The sequence below is a fragment of the Perca flavescens genome, chromosome 3 (genome assembly GCF_004354835.1).
Source record: "Perca flavescens isolate YP-PL-M2 chromosome 3, PFLA_1.0, whole genome shotgun sequence".
Lineage (NCBI taxonomy): Eukaryota > Metazoa > Chordata > Actinopteri > Perciformes > Percidae > Perca > Perca flavescens.
The window spans coordinates 30,050,374-30,066,677 of record NC_041333.1 but is presented as its reverse complement, the minus strand read 5'-3'; the positions used below and the strand labels follow the sequence as shown (position 1 = coordinate 30,066,677).

Below are 16,304 nucleotides of genomic sequence, written 5' to 3'. Positions count from 1 at the left end.
CCTTGAAATAAAATATTACTTTTTCCTGCTGTTTCTGCCCCCCTGTGACTGTAGCATCAGCAGATGCAGCGTGATGTGAGTTCTGTAATTTGAAATAAATGTGGCACCTCGGATTCGGCTCAGTTTCAAACACAAAAATGCAGTGGTGGAAGTACTCACATCCTTAAGTTTAGTGAAGTTTTATCCCTCTACTGTTTGCACTGATGTAATGACCCAAATGCATGCACATACCATATGTTACATTATGTCTGTCTTACCATATGTCTGAAAAGACACTGCAGTCCCAGGCTGGATTACTGAGTTTGTGGAAGGCCTAAAATCACACAGTAGACCTTTTTGGAAAGGCCCAGATGTTAGCTTCCATGCTAAATTGTAATTTCCCCACTGGGGATCAATAAACAGTAAATTATAAAATTGTAAATTATTATTAATTATAAACAAATAGGACAGCGCTTTCTCGAAGTGATGCGGTATCAAAACTTCACGTAACTTGATTTATGGATTCATAATTATGGATTTAGTATACAAAGACACTGCAGTTCTAGGCTGGATTACATAGCTTCTAGAAGGCCTACGATCACATGGAAGAACTCGTTGAAACAATTGAATTGATCTGAAGATATTAAATATAACATAAAATTTATATTTTGATGATGCATTGCATTTTATAAGCTTACCATGTGCTTTTTTTATATAAATAATATATTAATATTAATTGGACAAGTAACACGTATAGCTATATATACACTACATTCCCCTCTCGAATGTAGTGGAGTAGAAATATAAAGTAGCATAAAATAGAAATTCCCAAGTAAAGTACAAGTTGTACCCATAGGCGGAGTTTGACATTCGAGCCAGGGGGCAAAAAAAAAAAAAAAAAACTCATTGTAGCAACTGAGACCTGGGGAACACAGCACGATCACATATGGACAAAACAAACATGCTAAATAAACATAGGTTTATTTTTTTAAGCAGATTTGAATTTACATTGTAACAATTTAAAACCTCGAGCTCAATTTAGTTAAAGAAAGAAGTCCATAACGCATATAATTCTTGAGCGACAGATGCAAAAAATCCACAACAATCTCTGTCCCCACAGGGCAGGCACAGACACAGCCGCTCTGCTGCTGCGCAGGCTGTACGCTTCTCTGTTCACAACGCTGCCTGTTCTGCTTAACGTGAAAAAGCTTAACGTGGTTTAATGTACCTCAACAACGATCACCAAATTTATCATGGCCATATCTTGAAATGAACACTTATGCCTGTCAAAAGAACTTGACAGGCTATGGCGAGGAAAAAGCGAGGAAAAAGCTTGTACCTAAACAATGATTACCAAATTTCTCTCATATTGCTCCTCATATCCACTGAAAACTGTCAAAAAATCTAACCAGAAATGTGGTGATGATTAATCGTTGTTTAGGTACATTACACCACGTTAAGCTTTTTCATGTTAGGACTTATAAAGCCCATGAGAACCGTTGGGAGTCAACCAACAGCTGCTCCGCTGCCCTGCTGAAAATGTGAAGCAGAAACGCTAAATGTCAGATAACGTCCATAATAATTGGACTTTGGGTTCTATTTTTTGACAGTTTTACGTGGTTATGAGGAGCAATATTAGAGAGAAATTTGGTAATCATTGGTCATTGTTTACGTACATTAAACCTGAGCTGCGCGAAAGAGAAAAAAACGTATGCGTCATTGTACCCAGCACTTCTGGAAATGTACCTCCGAATGCGTCTCTGTCCCCAGCACATTTCAAACCAAACTGACGCCCGTGGGCACGGCTGTGTTGGAGCACAATAGACAGACGGTGGCAGAATGCCCCGACACTTACATTCAACTAACATGTAGGTTAACAGTGAACAATCAGTGTTGGTCCTCCAGTCTGTTGAGATGCCTCTCCAAACGCAGAAACCAAGCGCAATCGCACCATAAAACGTTAAGACACGTTAAGAAAAAAGATCAGTATTTTGCCGTAATCCAATGACATGAAAACAAGTCATCCACAGTGATTAGTAGATTCACAAACAGAGTCACGGTGTATCCAGCAAGGCCTATACGCGCGTCACATTCACCAGTCAGCTCCAAACAGGTGAACTTCGCCGTTTAAACAAAGTGGAATAAAACGTATCAAAGTCCAAATCTACACAAAACGCGCATTCAATTAGTAAGCTGACAGCAAATGTATATACATGGCATTTAGGCAACCTTTATTGTAACGTTGGCATGGTAAGATGTCCCGACTAGTGCAACAAATTATTGTTTTTTGCGTCCTGCATATGCGTCAACAATGGTCTCAGGTGAGAGGCAGAGCCCTGAAAAAATATTATTTTTACTAAAGCAGTATATGAAATCAGATGTATTACCTATCCCCATTTAGTTGTTTTGTGTTTTTAAAGTATTTATAAAATATTTGGTTATGTCAGAAGTAATTATTCCACTCATTTTTGAAACAATGCAATTACCCGTTTCAGCTACCAGGGGGGGCAGTGCTCCCCCTGCCCCCCCGCAAACTCCGCGCATGGTTGTACCTAAATACAGTACTTGAGTAAATGTACTTAGTTACTTTCCACCAATTTAAATTAGCTGCTGACGTCAAACTGAACTCATACTTTTAAATCAGCGGTACAGGTTTTTTGGATTTGGCACCTTCGAGATAACATTGATAAAAATGTTTTTCAAATAATTTTGTGGTGCATTCAATGGACACGCCTACAGCATGTTATTTTATTCGCTCGGATGCTGCTTTTGTTATTTGAGGTCTGTAAATAGTTTAGCACCATTGTAGATCCAGACTAAATTGGAGCTATTTTTTAAGAGGACATGGAAGCATAGTGTCTTTGCGAATATGTTATTAGTTGTTGCCTAGGCGCCCTAATAACACAGCAACAAAACAAGTTTTCAAGGTTCAAGGCTTCATTGCGCCCGAGGGAAAGCTGACCTGCAGCAGAGAACACAAAAATATACACTATAATACTTTGCAATAATAAAATTGATAGATAAAAGAGATAAAACATGTGATACAACAAGAGCAGTGGGCTGGATTGCCATACACTATGTAATAGTAAATGTGCTTTATTGGCAGATGTAGGTAATGCATATAAAATAAGTTTAATATAATTTTAGTGAATCCCTTTAATTGAAAAGCTTTAGCTTGGTTCTACACAGTCAAACTTGGCCTCCAGTATATCGTGACATTTATTTGGACCGTTGGAGTTGGTGTGAAACCCAAACTGGCATAATCCTCTGCTCCTTTCCTCCGATCTGGAAATGAATGTTGGTGTCATGTATTAATTTGAGGAACGTTCTTAATTTTAACTCAGGAATTATTAATGCACAAATGATCTAAGCTGGCGTAAGTGGAGTTGGTTGAAACTGCTCTCTCCCACTGACTTTTTCACATCTTCAACTGACTCGTTATAAATGAGAACTCTGTAAAATGAGTCTTAAATAAGCAGTTGAAGGGTACACACATGACTTTGTGCAAAGACTGAGGCTACAAGTCGCAAGCAAAAAGTTAGCATCCTCACGGCCATGGAGACAACATAAAGACACAACATTGTTTTTGTGCAGCACTGAGCTTGTTGGTTCTAGTATTATAAGTATGCCATGAAAAAATTTAAGATTATTTAGGATTTAGTATTAGTTCTTTCATTCTAACATAGCCCTGCTTATTTTACATAGTGTACGTGGATAAGCAAGACAGAGGTTAAATGTAAGCTTTGTTGTTTGTAGTTGGCCGGAAATAACTTTTGCAGCTTACAAAGTCACTGTACACTTATTCTTGTGTTTGGGAAAGGCTAAAAACTCCAAACTCTTGGTGGGTGGTGTCTCAATATGGGAAGTATCACTCTCCAGATCCATGAACATCACTTCAACATATTGAGCAATCAGAATCTTCGTAGTTGCTAAGCTATGACTGAACAATTATTGTTATTATAACGCATGTGAGAAGCTATGAAATAATTGATTAAAAGAGATAATCAAATAATGTTGTGTAGCTTAAATTTAGGAACAAAATAGAACCAAATGATTGATCATCCCAACATGCATTGATGGATTGGATTATAGCACATTGCATTTTAGTCATTTCAGATATCTGCCACAATTTTTGAAAGCTGTTGTTTGTGTACATATGGAGCAGGTGATACCTGATCGCTGAATGAGAAGAGACTCTCTGGAATCAGGCATCACCTCTTGGCACGGCTGCCTATGAATTCAAAGACAAAGTGTCCTTTTTCTTTCAGGACAAACTGTAGCTCCAACGGCTTCGCTCTCTCTCTCTTCTGTATAGAACAGGCATGTGAAATGTCTTGAGCTTAAATCAATAAATGAAATCTAACCAAATTGCAGGATGTAATTATTTGTAATGTAACCCAAACAAACTGAAAATAAAAAAAACTGGACTGTCGTCAACCAGCCCCCAGTCTCATTCCTGAGTCAGAATGACCCTAATATGCTCCCTCCTGCAGAAGGTCTACAGCAGAACCTGCCTCTGTTAGACATGTTCTGCCACACTTGTGCTCCAGACATTAACCTCCAAAAAAACTGAAATATTAATATACCAAAGGTCCAGATGCCATGGAAAGGAGGAAAACTTCACCTGCAGAACTACTCAAATTGTGCACCAGCCAAATCGTTAACAGACTTACCCAGGGGAGAAGATCTCGTGCTGAGACTTTTATTCAACTGTTAATGAGCCGAGAGAAAGAGAAAGCACAAAGGGCCTTCAGTGTCATCACAAAGTCAATACACTGACATCACAATTGGGGCGGGACTCAAAATATTTAGTCCAATAATATTATAGTTATTGGATCTATTGGACCACTACATAGCAACCAAAAGTCTAAATGGGAATACAAACAGTGCATTTAGGGTAGAATTAGGATATACTAGTTCATAATTTATCACGTTCTAAAAATGAGAGTGATCACCTCTCTTATCATTACAAAGTCCCAAAAAGCCAAGAGATAAATGCAGGGAAAAGTTTCTTTAGTCAGCTCGTCCTAGTGTTCACCAAACTGATATTAATAACACCTTAACAACAGTAATGTTGAAATAATAAGTCATACATTTAAGGAACCACATTTAATATAATTTTTTTATTTTATTCCAGTGGTATATGAAGGGTTCGTTTGGGAAATGCGATTTATCGGTTTTTATTTATTTTCCTAAATCATGTATTTTAAATTAAATTTTATTTATTTTAGTTATTTTAAAATGTTATCATTTTTTGTGCACATATCACTCATTGTTGATTTATTAGAATAGTAATATAATGTTTTATATTTATTGATTTAAGAATGGCTTTTATCTATTTATGCAAATGAACTCTTCATATATTTTTCTCTTTTTATATCCACACTAGCGGCATAGCTCTGTGAATGACAATATTGATTAGTTGGTCCACCACTTTGGTCTCGGCTGAATTATTTTAACAACTATTGGTTGGATTGCCATGGAATTTGGAACATTTAGAAAAAAGCTTTAATACAGTAGTTCCCAGGTTATGTATCTCAATGACTTGCAAAACTACTGACATTTCATGACTCTTAGCTGTATTTAGTTTGTATGTGCTAATTAGCAAAATGTAGCATGCTGAGACACTAAACTTAGACAGTTAACATGTTAAACATTATATCTGCCAAACATTTTTTCATGTGAACATGTTACAGCCTCACTGAGCCTCGAGTGTGGCTGTAGAAAGACAGGCGCAAATTCAACCGAGGCAGCACGAACCAAGAAAACGACGTGTCTGTAAGAGTTGAAACAGTTTGACTTTGTTACCTCACATCCCCTACTATAGTAAACAAACTCAAGATGGTGGATGTATTCCACGAATAATGAACTAAATTACCAGTCTATAAAATGACAAAACCTATTGGGTTAAAACTACAACATCTCAAAGTGAACTTCAGTTTTAATTGGACCATGATAATAAATCATGAAAAATACAATATAGCAGAATACTGAACAATGGTGTCAAACAATACAAAACCACAGGTGGACTACACACTTTGCCACCTAACGAGAGAGAGAGAGAGCGAGAGAGAAAGAGAGAGAGAGAGAGAGAGAGAGAGAGAGAGAGAGAGAGAGAGAGAGAGAGAGCGATGACGCAAACTCCTTAAAGCTTACCACGTCTTCAAATCAGTGGATAAAATTAGATTAGAATTTGGTAAGAGGTCAGCTTAGACTTGGAGTGATGAAGATTCAATAAACAGTTCATTCATAAATGAAACTCAAAACCACTAAACACACAAGATATTTAAACGGCAGCTCTCTTAAAAGCAAATAGGCCCCAGTTTGACAGCAGCAGCAGCATTATCAGCGGTGCAAACAGTTGTTGACACACAGCTGTGTTGGCAGACGCTGGCAGTAACTGTGGTGCTAATTAAAAAATAATGACCTGTTTGTGTTATCTGTATACCAGCTAGATATAATCTACATAACATTATTTCAAATAAGTAAAGTTTCAGTTCACTATTGAGACTCAGACACATGCAGCTGAACAGTAATCAGGGGAAACACTAGGTTCAATATCTTAAAGGTGCAGTAAGCAATGCTTCTCGAAGATTGTTGATATTTAAATGTAACTACCAAACAAATAGAGCCCCCCCCTTCAAAAACTCCATGCCCCAAGATCCATGTACGCGCACCGCCATAGCGACCACTTCTGTAGTGTCTATGCTGACTAAACGAAATATGGCAGAGTCGATGTTAGCTCACGTTAGGTTGTGGATTAGCAAACTGTCGCTACTGCTGTAAAGCCAGCCAGTTGGGAGCAGCCATCACAAACAATAGCAAACGGACAAGGTTAAACTGACCTATTGAAAACAGCTAACAGTGAAACAGCGAAGCTAACGTTAGGCAAGGCATGGCAAGGCAGCTTTATTTGTATAGCACATTTCAGCAACAGGGCAATTCAAAGTGCTTTACATAAAACATTAAAGAGCAGTTAGCTCTAAACGACCACCTCCGTTTTTTCTTCATTTAATTTAAGAAAGTTCTGGCACATCCAATCATTAATCTGTTGAATGCACATATTTAATTGTTGTATTAGGCTATAGTTCCCTGGCGATAAGGTTATGTAAATTTGTGTGTCATCCGCATAACTATGGTAACTTATTTGTTGTATTCCATAATCTGAGCCAGTGGAAGCATGTAGATGTTGAACAGAAGAGGCCCCAGAACTGAGCCTTGGGGAACTCCGCACGTCATATTTGTATGCTCAGATGTATAATTACCTATAGACACAAAGTAGTCCCTATTCTTTAAATAGGATTCAAACCACTTTAGTACTGAGCCAGAAAGACCAACCCAGTTTTCCAATCGGTCAAGCAATATGTCATGGTCTACCGTATCAAATGCAGCACTGAGATCAAGTAATACTAAGACTGAAATTTTGCCACTATCTGTGTTTAAGTGGATGTCATTAAAGACTTTAACAAGAGCCGTCTCGGTGCTGTGGTGTGGTCGAAAACCTGACTGGAAGGCATCAAAACTTGTTTAGCGATAAGAAAAAGTTGAGTTGTTGAAAAAACACTTTTTCTATGATTTTACTTAAAAATGGAAGGTTTGATATTGGCCTATAGTTGCTCATTAGTGTCGTGTCTAGATTGTTCTTTTTTAAGAGTGGCTTGATGACTGCAGTTTTCAGGGCCTGTGGGAAGATACCTGAGAGCGTATTACTCATTTGTCCATAATGACGAAAGCCATCATCAGTTTTCAGTCCTTTGAAATCACGGAGGTTTCTGCAGCGTTAAAACGCCTCACCGATGTTAACAAGGCTCTTTCTCCTTGATTTATGAGGACTATGGTTAACTGGTCCTCAGGTCTCTGTAGGGTAAATCGAGACAGCTAGCTAGACTATCTGTCCAATCTGAGTTTTCTGTTGCACGACTAAAACAACTTTTGAACATACACGTTCCACCAAAACAAGTTCCTTCCCGAGGCTATGTTGAAGAGGCGCCATTGCTCCGTGCTTCCATGGATGTAGCTTAGCGCCGCCCAAGACGATTGTGATTGGTTTAAAGAAATGCCAATAAACCAGAGCATGTTTGTCTTCCATCTCAGAATGCTGTGTGGACTCGCCAGACCCCCCTCAGTAGCGCTGTGGAGGAAGGTCTGTCAGTGCGAGAATACCATCTTAGTTAAAACATACTTTAGTATTTTCATTAGCTGATTCCACAAGTTTCGACTTGTCATGAAAGGAGTCTGTTTTTTTTACAACTACAGTGTTTTCTGGCCAATTGTGCACCATACATTGTGCATTTACCGGTTTTGCTTAAATGGGTAGCATTGCTCCTGGTAGGAGAATGAGGCGTTTTTCAGTAGTACGGCAACCAAAAAGAAGGTAATAGAGTAGGTTCATTAAATTGACATTGAGTACATTTACATGCACACCATATTTTTCCGAATAGGACAATATTCCGAAATTTGATACAGGTCATGTAAACAGCATATTCTGGTTGGATATTCCGAATAAGGCCTTTTTCTGAATATAGCATTTTCTGATTAAGACGTGGGATATTCCGGTATTATTCTGGTTTTAGAAGCATTCTTTGGACATGTCTACAGCACATTCGGAATATGCGTCTCAATCAGGGTTTTTACCGCAGGCTTATGGTCAGCTCTGTGCATTGCTAGGGTTTCTGTACACAAACCAACCAGCCAACAGTTTGCAAGGCTGGATACCCGATAATAAGGAGAAACACAGCTAATTTTAAACATTATCAAAGACTTGGATATCAACAGGTTTTTGGATATATACGCCGACCTTTTCAAGAAGCTGGTTGAAGGAATGAAAGAGGGACGCTGTGTTCGCACAGGAAAGAAAATCCTGTTTTGCACGGCTACATGCAAATGGGAATATTAGTGGAATACTTACTTTCATTAACCATGTATACAGCTGCCAGATACTACACAGCTTAGTCAGAATATCGTCTTTTACGGAATTAGGGCAAAAAACCGAATATTATGTGCATATAAACGTAGTGATTGTGTTTCTTCCTTGTTAATAATGATCCTCAACACCGTGGCCATTATTAGCAGGTTGTTGAAGGTTGTTGACTGAACTGAAATAGTTTTAAGGTTGGATAAAAAATTAAGGCTAGGGTTATGAATTTAGAAAGAAATGTTGCTCAATTAAAAACTCCTCAGAAGTATGGTAATTAGAACGGGTGTTAATTAGCGTTAGCAAGATGTGGGAGGTCATTCACTGTTTGTGAGTCCTGCAAAAATCCACACTCACACACACAAACCTACACGACCACACCCTGGTGTTATGTTTAAACTGAGCACTGTTTTCCATTAGGCTTGATTGGAAGTGTTGATTGATTCTGTCCATGTGTTGTCAGATCAGTGCAGGCGAGGCAGCCACTCTACTTTATTGGGACACGGTGGCACACTGTGGCCTGAAAATAGCTGATCCAGCACATAACCGAGTGAAACAGAGTGTAAAGAAGTTGGAGACTTTATAGCATACTCTCAAACCTTTGCTAATGTCTGTTTCCATTCTCATACTGAACATCCTCACACTGTGCACTTACTATTTCTCTCTAACTTTACAGTGCATGATCTCTACCCGTGTTCCCTTGGCTTCACTCAGGGTCTGAGACTGGGGGTGCTGGCTTGACTGAGCAGGTCGGCTTCTTAAGTCTTTCTATTGTCCCATTGTATTTTGTGTCTTGTACTTCATACAGCCTTTTTCACAAAATACGTTTTGACATGTCACCGTAGCAGAGCTGTATAATAACGAAGTAGAACTACTTCACTACTCAAGTACTAAAAGTCTGTATCTGTACTCTACTGGAGTATTATTTTTTTCTCCTACTTCCACTTTTACTTGAGTACATATTTTCGATGAATGAAATACTTTTACTCCGATACATTTTTTATGTGCTGCATCATTACTCGTTACTGTTGTGAATTCCTCACGTTACCGAGACTGTGTGGGTTACAGATGTAATTACAGCTACGTTAGTTACGTACGCTAATTAATTTACATAAGAAATCCCCGAGACCACGTTGTGTTTCTTTTCATTACGGTTGCCCGTTCAGAAGTCAGAGACGATGTAAGTTTGTACTCTTTCTATTTAGGTATTGTTGCCGCAGAGTAATCTATTCCTGAGTTATTTCAGTCTGCAGTGAGTACTGAATGTTAACCGTTTGACCCTGTGATGTGAAGCTGCTAGTTTATCTGTGTGTTGCTAGCTTGCTAACTTTCCTGTTCATCACACGTTACTAGCTAGTGTGTGATACGTTTTTTGGGGCTTTAATCGTTACTGAGCTGGAGAGGATGTTCATTTTACTTGCACAGTGTGATAATTGTACATTTTATTTCAGTATTTGTTAATATTTGTTATTTTTAATATAATATAATATATTTCATATTTGTTAATTCCTTTGGCTACAGCTTTAGGCTAAACATTTGAAATAATATAAATTGAATGGTATTCAAACTTTTGACTGCTTTCTTTAATAACTAAATAACACAATACTTTTACTTTCAGTACTTAGTACTTAGTACGTAGTAGATTTTAAAATAAACTACTTGCAATACTTAAGTACACAAAATGTTGAATACTTTAGTACTTCTACTTAAGTATGTTGCTTAAAGAGCACTTCAACTTCTACTCAAGTCACTTTTTTGATTGAGCACTTGTACTTTTGCTCAAGTATGGGTCTTTAGTACTTTATACATGTCTGCACAGTAGAAAAAGCACAGGTGTAAATAGAATGGATGACTTACTTACTGCTTACTGGGACACCATTGTTATACTTCCATATTTCTGCTGTAAAAAAGGTGTATTTGGTTTGTTTGCGTTTTTTTCATGCTGTTCTGGACTTCAATCTTTGATTGATTATTAGTTAGATCTACAGGTGGTTCAAAATGTGCCTGTTCAGAAAGCGCTGATTACGTACCTCTGGTATTGCTGCTTACAGCTTTCTCCAGAACCGCTCATCCAAATAACTTCACACTCAACACTGCGCTTCATTGGCTCCTGAGCGATGCACCTGCCAGTACGTAGTTGCATCCCCTTGCAATGATAGGGTATATACGTTCATTCTGAAAGTTACAGAGCTGATGCTTGAAATGCTCGAGTTCGCTACAATGTAACAATTTCTCTCTTTCTTCATCTGCTCTTTACTGTAGAGCAGAGAGCGAGCTGTACTCAGCATGTCGTTCGGCGGTGTAACAGTTAATAGGGGACCCCTACATTACACACAGTTAATAAATATCTCCCATAGATCTCATAAGCTTGACACTGCACTTCCTTGGGTCCTCAGCAATACAATTGCAAAGTGTGAAGTCGATCTGATAAACGGTTGTTGAGAAAGACAGACACTGCTTCTTTTTTTTTTTTTACGTTTTCAATTTGGGCATGAAAAAAACTTGATTTGAAAATTGTATATGGCAAAAAACTTTTTTACACGAGGCTGAGGTGGAAAAGTTAGTGTACTGATAAAAATAAAATGTGAAAAAGTCCAATGGAAGACTTAGCTACTGTAATTCGTCATGACGTACATGAAGCATACACTGAAGCTTCCACTAAAGAGACAAATATTTAAAATATGAAATAAACGTAAATGCATCATCGTTGGGCCCTCTTCTTATGGAATTGTTTGATGCAGGGACGGTCTCATAAAAAATCCTAATGACTTGCATAATGGAAAAAATGATCTAGTGGTTTAAAAGCTTGAGCCATATAGCAGGACATTTCATCCCTTGTTGTATCATTTTTCACCATTATTTTTGTAATCTGTCTCTCCCCAAACTTTATGAAAGTGCAATTCTAAGTCACTGGGGTTCCCCTGAAGGTTAACACAAATTGTTGCAGGGCTGTTAGATTGCATTAGTCTTCATGTTGCTGTATTCGCCCCATGAAGCTGTCCGTCCTGGTGTGTTTGTCTAACCACATGTCTTCCTGTATTTGTGTATTTCCTGTCCTGAATGTCAAACTGACAAACTGAATTAGAGTTACTGCAGAAAAATCAACATCAAATAATATGGCTGTGCTGCAGTGTTATCATTCTTTCACCCCTTTCATTTAATCCAACATGTTTTATCTGTTTCATAGCAGGAAATCTACATATCAGCAGGGACCGATGATCAATACAAATGGCTCAATGATTACTTGGCCACAGGCTGAGATTTCTGGCACACAGACTTCTTGGCCAATAGTCCTTTTGGAACTGAAAACAGTGGAGTATCACAACACAGACACACACAGACACACACACATACACATTTTTATCTTACTGGTAAATTCTTTTAGTTAATTTTCTTCAGTAGTAAATCACTGCTTTGAAAACTTCTAGGGGTTAAGAACTTAGGACGGATTTACACACAAACTTGAAGGTGTTGTGAAATCTTAATCAATTTCAAACCACATATGCTGGCACAAAATGTGGTAATGATGGACAGATGTTGGATTCAAACTATCAGACATGGTTCACTGCACTCTTCCAAATATATTTTCCAAATGCAGTAATAATGACAATGACAATTCCTGACAATGTTTCATGCTTATTCCATCCCCCTAATTAATGATTAATGATCCCTCCCTGGGCCAATCAGCAGCAAATATGTTGTTATAACCTGTAATTTCATTCCCTCATTTAAACCGCTCAGTGTAATTTTGCAAATCTCAAAACCCAGCATTGAGATTCCCAAAGGTTTGGTTAAAAGCTGATCAGCAAAGTGTCAGATCATGTGTCCTTGTGCAAATAAGCTGCTCTGGGACCAATCACCAGCTAAATCACCAACATGTAGACTGGTGTGTGTGAGTTGTGAGAGAGCGAGCCAGAGAGAACTGGGGAGAGCTGATACACACATATAAAGCACCCACTCACAATAAATATCTATGTGTGAAGTGATTGTGGATTGGACCTGCAAATGTCGTGAACTTATGCAAACAGACCACAATGAGAGGACAAAAGGGAACATCTTACTGTTTACCAACCAAACACCAGTGGTGTGTTGGGGGAATCTGCACTTTCTCACTTCTCATTGGGAAAGGATATTTTGTTGTTTGTGATGCAGAAATGAATTTAAATTACTAACTGAAAAAAAAATACATTTGGAAAATACCAAAGCTTCAGTTTATTGTATAAAGTAATATAGGTGTGGTGTTCCTGCAAACTCACCACGACAGACTTAGAAGACAGATATTTCCACATCTTGGAGCCTTAATGCCTTTGCTTTGACTGTGAAAAGACGCCTTTGAGCACTTGATATTACTGACAAATATCCTTTTGGTGTTTTAGTCTTGATAATGGCCAAAGTCACAGTCCAGCATTGCCTTATTTGTAGAAATGAATGACTATTTTACAAGTGATAAACAAACAAAATGCAAAGGCAACATGATACTGCAGTTCCTAGTGGTGGAAAGTAATGCCCATATTATGAAAAAATCACTTTTTCTGGGATTTGGTGTTATTTTGTGTCTCTGGTGCTTCCACACGTATACAAACTTGAAAAAACAAACATCCATGCTGTTTTGAGTGAGATACGGGTTTCTAAATGTAACCTGCCTTCAGTCTCCAGGTGAAAATTAAACCACATAAACCTATTCTGGTACAACCTCAAAATACAATTATGAACCTGAAAATGAGCATAATATGGGCACTTTAACTTTATTTAGTACTATACTTAAGTATAATTCTGAGGTACTTGAAAAATGTAATTTTGTTTAATACTGTACTTTTTTTCTCTACTACATTTATCTGACAGTTATAGATAGCTAGTATCCAGAGCTGTTTTTATGTCTTTTGAACTTAGTCCAAGTCAAGTCTCAAGCCTCTGTGGCATGACTTGGAAGTCAAAAAGTCTTTAGTTTTTCAGGTCCATCAATGCCAGTATGAAAATTACAATACAGTAGCACAATAGACAAAATCACACCAAAAAGTTATTTTTTAATGGAAACAGGGTTTTTAATATTCAGTCAAGACAATGGCATCACATGTGCCAATCTGGGGCGTTTTTGTCTATTTAAACTATAACGCTTACAACAGTCAAAATGTTTGTGATAGAATTCTGAAGTTATCGCACTCTACTAGTTTCAGGTGTATTGTCAAATACTTTGGTGAAGTTTAATCTAACATTTGGCGAAATAGAAAATGTTTGTGCATGCAGTCCTAATTCAAATGACACTGAGGGCCAGATGTACGTACATTTGCAAATGTGTTATCAGCACCATGTCCAACCCGCAGAAAGAGCACGCTGTGATCCTTCAGCTCACGTTGCATTTACCAAACCTGCAGTTCATCGGTTAATCAGCGCCTTTCTCCGCCCACTATACCGTAAATTGCGCACATCTTTCTATCATGGATCAGCCACCAAGCCAGTCAAAACGGCGAAAACAAAGATTTAGCGATAACAAAGTTGATCTGCTTGTTCACGAGGTAACAGCTTGATGCCTGTTATTTCGGCATTAGTGGTGGGGAAATGTATATTGACTAATGCGCTGTAGCAAAGCGTTAACAGTGGCGCAAAAAGTGGGTATGCGCTATATGCGGCGCAGCACCGTGGGGGCGCCAAAGCAATGGTAGAAAAGAAAAAAAAAAGTTACTAATATTTGTTTTGGTGTTTTCTATATGTAGCTGCTTTTGTGCGTTTCTAAATCATTTCTGCATTTCCTCAATGTTATTATATAACATTGTAGAGGACTAACAGGCTTGAGTAGGCGCCCTGTCTCATAAGATTCCATCATAGATGAGAAGAGGGAGCGGGGGGCGCTCCCGTTTATATATGTCAATGGGCTCTCCCTACTATGGCCACGCCAATACCCGGGCGGGCCCGGTCTTGGCGTGGCCATAGTAGGATTTGTAATATCGCAAGTGGAGGCGCCGTGAGCGCTGAGCGAACAGGTAGGCCTATAGTAGTGAGTTGTCGTCTGTGGAAAAAGATGGATAAAGCAAAAAAAGCTGTCGGGGGCTAAAAATAAAAAAGAAAGAGGGAAAAGGAGATAGCATGTCAAGGGATGCAACAGGAGTTAAATACGTGGATGGTGAAAGGCAACAGGTAGGATTTAAAGTGTGACGTCTGTGCTTGGAGGCTTGCAAATATTCATGTTAACAGACTAGCTAGCGTTAGCTAACACTGGGAATGTAGCAGCCAAATGGGAGTTTACAGCTAGCTTAGAATATGCAGAAGTGAGGTTGCTGAGCTGAAAACTGGAAAATATAAGGTAGCATGTACAATAAATGACAAGAATCTGGAAAACATAACTAATGCTATAACTCTGGTACCATGGAATCATTAATAGATTTTGTGTTACCGTTAGCTGTCAGACATACAGGCTAGGCCTATTTACATCTGTTGGGTGACATGGAAGCTGTAATTACAGGGTCACATCTCTCTCTCTCGCTCTCTCTCTCTCTCTCTCTCTCTCTCTCTCTCTATTTAAAGGTCTCTGTGCTAAGTGGCTCTCCATATTTGTACTTTTTAAAATCCAAAAAAACAGCAGCACAACCTTACTGCAAAATATTTGTCTTATCTAATGCCATCACTAGGCTGATTTAAGAATTGAATTGAGGCTGCTACATTTAACAGTGAGTTCATTTCATTCAGGTGTGAGGATGGTGGATCAGGAAAGACAGGGGAAGGCAACAGGTAGGTCTAACATTAGGTTGAAGTGTAGGGGGAGCCACTTGATACCAACAGATTGATTTCTTAATATTATGGAAAAACTAATATGGAAAATCTATTACATAATGTTTGTTTGACAATATGTCTTAGTGGAGAAGAACACAGGCAAGGAGTGAATGAGGCAGACATGAGGTCGGTGATGGCATCATGTAGAGATGAGACCAGTGATGACATCAGGTAGGAGTTCTATTAGTTAGACCACACAAAACTAAATGTCCAGTAGGGTTTGAAGTTCTGTTGACCAACCTATTCACTGTGTCCTTTTTGGGGAAAAAATAGTGCAGACAGAGATTGAAAATATAACAATTAGCCTATGTCTGACAGCTGGGATGTAGTAAACATATCAGAACGGGGGGCACACTTATTTATTTATTTATATGTTTTTTGTGGGGGGTGGGCGCCAAAATTGTTGAAATTGTTGAATTGTTGAAAATTGTCTGACATTGGGTAGTTGCGCCCCTGAGCGTTAAGTACTGGTGCTATGATACGGCTGAGTGCAGACTGCGATATTCCCACTGCTGATGCTATGACTGTTTGAAATGATCCTGATGCCAATAATTGTAATGTAGCGAGGAGTTTAACAACAGTTAATTTACTGCTGGAATGGAATGTGAACGCTGAGTCGGAGATTCAATGTCATCTTTGATTTCTT

General features: G+C 38.5%; 1 long non-coding RNA gene across 1 annotated transcript; it reads left to right on the top strand.

The window, feature by feature from the left end:
* Positions 1–14,901: 14,901 nt before the first annotated feature.
* Positions 14,902–15,832, top strand: LOC114549839 (uncharacterized). Its single transcript, XR_003691588.1, has 3 exons — positions 14,902–15,025; positions 15,575–15,616; positions 15,743–15,832. It is a non-coding gene; the product is annotated as an uncharacterized LOC114549839 (long non-coding RNA).
* The last annotated feature ends 472 nt before the right edge of the window (positions 15,833–16,304 follow it).